Source organism: Etheostoma spectabile, chromosome 22 (genome assembly GCF_008692095.1).
Source record: "Etheostoma spectabile isolate EspeVRDwgs_2016 chromosome 22, UIUC_Espe_1.0, whole genome shotgun sequence".
In the NCBI taxonomy this organism is placed as follows: Eukaryota; Metazoa; Chordata; class Actinopteri; order Perciformes; family Percidae; genus Etheostoma; species Etheostoma spectabile.
Window position 1 is genome coordinate 5,563,617 of NC_045754.1, and position 6,984 is coordinate 5,570,600.

Genomic DNA, 6,984 nt, shown 5'->3' on the forward strand with positions numbered 1-6,984 from the left:
AGGAAATCTCATTGTGGGACTGGCTCTAGTGGCTGGAATCCTGCACCAAGGCTGAATTTTGGAAAAGAGACTTCAGATTAGAGATGGTCCAACCATTTTTTTGCTTCCCGATACCGATTCTGACACTTGAACTTGCGTATCGGCCGATACCAAGTACTGATCCGATACCAGTGGGTCATATATTTTAGAATGTTTCAACAACTGTATACTACCATCCCTGTATGGATGTGATATGATTTCTATCTCTTTTGTCGGTCCGGCTCAGGTTAAACCTTTGTGAAACATGAACAAATACAAACAATGAACACAACAGAACTTTCTTTTATCATCCAGTTTGACAGTCAGTTGTAACGGGAAAAGAACATAAATACCTTTTTTAAGGGCTTTATTATGTGGTATCGGACAGGTGCGTAACCTCTGGTACTTTCCGATACCAGCTTCTTTGGCAGTATCAATACTGGTATTGATATCGGAACATTGTACTTCAGATAGAGTATTAGGGGACCAATAAGGTCTATATAAAAGAGACTTCAGATACAGTATTAGTGGACCAATAAGGTCTATATAAAAGAGACTTCAGATACAGTATTAGGGGACCATTAAGGTCTATATAAAAGAGACTTCAGATACAGTATTAGGGGACCATTAAGGTCTATATAAAAGAGACTTCAGATACAGTATTAGGGGACCACTAAGGTCTACAGTATATAAAAGCATCCAAAGAGCACCATGTCATTGGCATAACACCAAGTTGTGGAAAGGCTGCAGTGATGCATGTGTGAACACGAGTATGCAACGTGTGTTTAACTGTGTGCTGTAGATCCAAGTCTATCAGGTTATCACTCAAAGCAAAGTGAAAAAATTTTTTTTTAACAATTAAGCAACTACAGTAGCTAACAAAAAAATTATAAAAATTCTATTCTATAATTCTATTGATACACTGTCTTCTCAGTTAAAGCCTACGTGGACCACACCATAGCTGAATGTTGAATTTGAGTTGAGTGAATTTCCAGCATGACAAGTGCTTCAAATTGAAATGTGCATATTTCCCATGTTAAGTCTCATAAAGTTGTATAATGTGAGATCATAGCGCCTTTGTGATCGACAGACATGGAAATTAGAATAATGAATGGCTCTCGGAGGACAGCTCCTCCATTCTGAGTCCACTGACGTGCAGATACGTGGTCCCAAGAGGGCTGCCAAACATGGGAGAATAATTTGTTTTTATTATCAGTTACCAAAAGGGGGTAGTAAAGGTGTGTGCTTCTAAGCCTCCCTTTATGTCTTTGTTTTATGAGATAACACCACTGGCACAAGGCTTAATGAAGAAAAATGGCAAAAAATGAGAAAGATAAGTATTGAAGTAACTTCAGTTTGTGCATTGCACAATGTTGAATTATTTGACAAGTTTTTAAATTAAAGTAATACCAAATCACAATGTGTCACATTTAACAGCACAAGGCCTATGCTAATTTAAATCAACACTTAAATCTGCCTCAAGAAACATCACAGATTGTTTTTCTAATCTGTTCCGCAACAAGCCAACCCCAGGTCCCATGATTTCTTAATTTGGCAGAACCATATTATTACTAAGGAAGACAGGAACAGCTAGAGGCAAAAGGAAGGAAGACAGAGTAAAGATTTCCCATTATATGTCAAGTATGTTATCTATGTTGCTAGCTAAAAGGATGGCCCAAAGGCATATTCCATCCATGATTGCATTTATGTAAACTTATTATTTCTTTTTACAGCCTATGGTGATGTAATGCATGAATGCCGCATATCTGAAGTACCACAATAAGCAAATGATGTGGTCTTTGTAATCTAATGGAAAAGGAAAAGGATGATTGCACCTATGTACAATGGCTTCATATAGTGCTTTACAGAGAACCTGTGTATGAGCAAAATTGAAAAAAAACAAAAAGTGTTTGGGAGGATTTAATGCTAAAGTCTTCCACACGTCATACAGTATAATCAGTTAAATCAATCACTGGTGCGAGGAAAGAGATCCGGAGAAAATACTGTAATTTTAGAGAGCAATTACACCTGTGCAAATACAATCTGTTTTGTGTTGATGTGATGTGTATTTTTGAGCATAATTTCAGAGCGCTGGCCATTGAATAAACATGGACTATACCTTTAGAAAACAAAAAAGGGTCTTTTCACCTCTAAGGATTTTAAAATCAAATCGTCATTTGTAATTTTGTTATATATTATGCTACATTTGCACAGCTGCAAATGCCTATAATGACTTATATGCATACAACTGAATAAAACCCAGATATACAAAACTAATAATAACCAGCTGCCAAAGTAACAGTGGAAGCAAACATGCAAAAGACTAAAGGACACAGTTTTCTGCACTTAAGGATTTCAAATGAAACAATGAAGTCAACCTTTTCTAACTGACAGCAAGAAATGAGCATTCATTGTTTGAAACACAGACATTACCATTCCTCATGATAGTAATTAATTAGCCGTTTACTTGAAGGTGATCTCAGCTCTGTGGCTCCCTAGCCAATCCGCTGGAGATGGAACTAGGGAGTCATTCTTTATAAAGAATGCAGTGATATTGGACTACGTGATTTGTTAGTTAATATTATCCAATCAACCACAAACATAACTTTTTTTTTTTTAAATGCCAATGTCTCATTGACCTCCTGGTTTTGTGCTGATTTAATGGTCTTTTTTTAATGACATAGGGGGGCGGCTGTGGCTCAGGAGGTAGGGGTCGCACACTAATTACTGACGGTTAGCGGTTCGATCCTGCGCTTACCCTGCCCACATGTAGACGCGTCCTTGGGCAAGACTCTGAACCCCTGATTGCTCCTGACGGTCATGCCAGTACCTTGCGCGGTAGCTTGATATCATCTGACTTGGCATCAGCAGATACTCAATATTAAAATACATGGATCAGGAGCATAAAATCTGATATAACTACTTGCTGAATGGCATTCAGAGAACATGTGAATCCCTACATGAAGCCAAAAAAAAATAAAAGTGTGACCTTCCCATTTTAATACGGTTGCTCTAATTATTAAACCTTCCAACTGTACTAACCCATCTGGCATGGGTCACTGTACCCAACTATTCTCATTGCTCAAACTTTTGCAGCTGCAGACTGCTGGCATCACATTATCTTCTGGGTCTGAATAGATCCTTGGGGCAACATAGCAGTATTTTTCTATTTTTAACTGGTGCGGGTCAGCCAGGTCTAGCATGGTTTTGTTGCTGCGGCTCATGTCAAAAGCATTGAAATGTGTAATACATTTACAACAGCTGACCCCTCTGTCAGTTCAGCAGCTACATTTATTCTACTAAATGGTGGTAAATAAATACACCCTACCACATTGTCTTGCCTTTGCTGTGCTATTTCCGTGTCCTTTAAAAGAACTCTATGTCAATGGTGTAAAATAGTTGAAAGTGTTCTAGTTGTGCTCTACACTGTGCAACCTTAAAAAAAGACACTGTAACAGCAACATCTGCCACTGTGTATACATATAAAAATAATGTCCCATTTGACACCTAAAACGCTCCATCTTACCCCATGGTGTAAACTTATTTGCCTTTTCTCCCAGGGACAGGTCTATAACCACCGTATACCGTGTCTGCCAACACCTAATATCACTATTTCTAGAGTGGTTGATATTGATGTTACAGACTATTATCTGACATAGACCACAATAAGGTGTAGGTTATAGCTAAACCTCGGAGTCGAGTCCGAGAAAGAGAAGTTGGAAATATTTCAAAAATGAATATGACAGCAGTCCTGCCCATCCTTCCCTCTACAGCCGTGTGTGTGTGTGTGTGTGTGTGTGTGTGTGTGTGTGTGTGTGTGTGTGTGTGTGTGTGTGTGTGTGTGTGTGTGTGTGTGTGTGTGTGTGTGTGATCATTCAGCAACTTGCAAGGGCCTCCCATTTGCAACAAGCTATTTTGAAATACAATGACAGAGCGGGATGTGGAGGAGCTAAGATGAAGGGAAATATGGGTCGGAATCACCAGACACCAGCCAATACGATATCATCACAATATTTATGCCACAATATGATATCATTACCATATTAAACATATTGCAATATTCTGCGATACATTGCAATATTTTTCCCAATTTCAAATGATGTCCCTAAAAGGAAACTTTGTCAACATCTGTTTTATCTTAAAAGATACATTTCTCTGTTTGTTCATCTCACTTCAATTTTATTGCTGCAAAATGGGATTGTCAAGCAGACAAACTGACCAAAACATATATAATAAAAGAAAAACATACTTGGCGCATACAGCATTGCCACTAAAAATATTGCAATACTATGCTGTATCAAGTTTTCCCCCCACCCCTAATGGATAACCAGGCTTTTGGGAACGAAGTAGTGCATACCTAGTATTGTTTTTTGTAAATTGTTTTTCAATTTGGATAATTTGGATCAATCTTACCTCCTATGGTTGCATTTCAAAGATGCACGAATATGTGGCGTCATCAGCGCCATGGAATTATGCATGAATCACCAAAATATTGCGGTAATCAGCTGAAATTCTAAGCTAATAGGTGTAATGCCACAGTGACAAAGTTAAACAGAGGTCTTACTTTTGGGTTTACACGCCGAGCAAAGGTAAGGGAGCTTCTAGTTTAGTGTTCTTGAGAATATGTTCCACCTCGCTGTTGTTGACATGCAGTGAAAAAAGCCATTTAAAGAACTGGTAACATGAACATATTATTTGGTAGAGAGATGAAATTAAATGGCATTGGCATTTGGAACTGTTCCGTCGAGGTGATAAACACTTCTTAACAGACTGTGCTTGCAAGCTTGTTCTACACATCGTTGATCGTTAATGGGTTCAGCCATAAACCAGGGTGTACTGCAGAATAAAAAAAAAAAGAAGACATGTTTAAGGAGAAAGATGCATCCTCAATTGAGTCAGGAACCAGTCGTCTGTAGCAGTTCACTTTTCTGCAGTTGAAAATGAAAAGTCATGTTCGCCAGTTGTTAAATATCAAAGGTCATATTCTGAGTCGTCTTTCTAGAAGAACGATGTGCATGTTCAGCGCCCACGAATCCGCTTTTTATTTTGTTTCCTCTCTTGCCTCAGTGATTTTTTTTTCTCAACAACTGATGTGGGAAAATAAAGTCAGTTTGACAACCCAAGAGGTCGTACACACACCTGCACTTCCCCTAGCATGGCGTAACACATGCGGCTACCGCGGTGTCCAGGCTAGACTGACAGGCTCCAAAAGGCCTCTAAAGGTCATCCAATGAATCCACACGGGTGCCTTTCCTTCCTCAGTGGTCTCTATATGTTGCAACAACTTTTGTCTCGCTTGTCCTCCAGTGCCATTGATTGAAGAGGACATATGAGGGAAGGGCATCTTTAATTGTACATAAAATAAAGCTCCCAAGACAGTCCCCTCCCCCGCCCCCCCTGTCCGTTGTTGGATGGGAAGGGATTAATTAAGTACATCTTCAAAAGGCAGAGTTGACTCTGCAAGCAGTCGGTGATTATCTGTGATGGGTCTTAAGACCCAGGAGGGCGAACGGCTGCATGGCTGTGCTGCTGACAAAATGTTGGCAACTTTCTTTTAAGGATCACTGCGTGCAAATTCCATGTTAATTATTTCCCCTTACCCCTTTTGTTTTGCACGCTGTGTTTCATTAAAAAGCTTTTAGGAAGTTAACCTCGAGTTTCATGCAATGACTTTACAATCAGTTTGAAATCAGGTGCATGAACCAATGGCAAGGTATATCTATGTATGGGCCGATCTGTGTGTAGAATTTAAAAAATAGAAGTAGAATTTACCTGATTAAAAGTTAAAAGTTATGTTTATTTAGATTTTTTCTTTAGACTACATTGCTTGATTTACCTCCATTCCTCTAATCAACGGAGCTGATTATACTGAGTTGTTTCTACTTATAAATTACATGTACAATAACTGATCATTTCCCGTGGCTATATTTAATGAGGATGATGATTTTTTTTTCATAAATTTGTATTCTTATTTAACAATTCGGAGGAAGAATAACACATCTATGACATGCTGATCACCTTTTAACCCGTAGGAGTCTTGGGCTGTTTTGGACGTTTTTGAGTACTTTTTTTTATTTTTTATTGCAACTAACACGTTTAGAGTTTAAAAAACACAAACTTATTCAAACAAGCATTTTAAAAGATTTAAAATGTAAACACACACATTGTGAATGTCAAAATATACAAGTAAAGTTCAGAAATAATCAAGCTATATAGAAAATAATACTATTTACAAAAAAGCGGATGTAGCCATACATTTTTTTTCTTCTCATTTTTAGCTTTGTCACTCTTTAAAACAGTTGATGCAAACAATTATACGGAGGGCAACATTGGAGGCATTGCATTCCCAGAGTATTAGGGTTCAAAAATAGTACAAATACAACACAAAAAAGGTAAAATTGAGATAAAAGTCAAACTATGTACAGCAAATACAGCTTATTTTTAGCCGACAATTGCCTTTCTACACATCTACACTACCATCCCACTGCAGTGTTTCCCTGCCATGGCTCCATCTGCTGTGCAGTGACCACTATTTCATCACATCCAAGAAATTATGATGAACAGAAATCTAAAAATCTTTTCAGTAATTTTGTTTCTCGCATATGTACAGGCTTCCAATTAGGATTGCATGTTGGAAGCGGGTTCCCATCCACCCTGTTGGCAAAAATGGATTTCTTTTATATCACGGAAAGTGCAGAGACACAGTGATGCTATTCATCATCAGAAAAGTTACTCGGAGATCGAGTTACAAGGTGTACGGCGTCCTACGGGACATCATTGGTCAACCAACTAAGGGAAAATAAAGGTTTCTAAAAAGTAATCAAAAGGCTTGAATATGCAATGTCGAAATGACTCTTAAAATAAATCTTACAAACATTATAGTACGTCATAAAATAATCTAAAATCTTTTTCAAAATGAATGAATTACTATGAGATCAAACACACACACACACACACACACACACA

At 38.1% G+C, this 6,984-nt stretch overlaps 1 long non-coding RNA gene across 1 annotated transcript in view; it reads right to left on the bottom strand.

The window, feature by feature from the left end:
• The window catches only part of LOC116671932 (uncharacterized), a 14,854-nt gene that overhangs the window by 5,967 nt on the left and 1,903 nt on the right, over window positions 1-6,984 (bottom strand). Inside the window, exon 2 of the long non-coding RNA XR_004327414.1 lies at window positions 4,943-4,946. This is a non-coding gene — a long non-coding RNA (uncharacterized LOC116671932). The remainder of the gene's footprint in view (window positions 1-4,942; window positions 4,947-6,984) is intronic.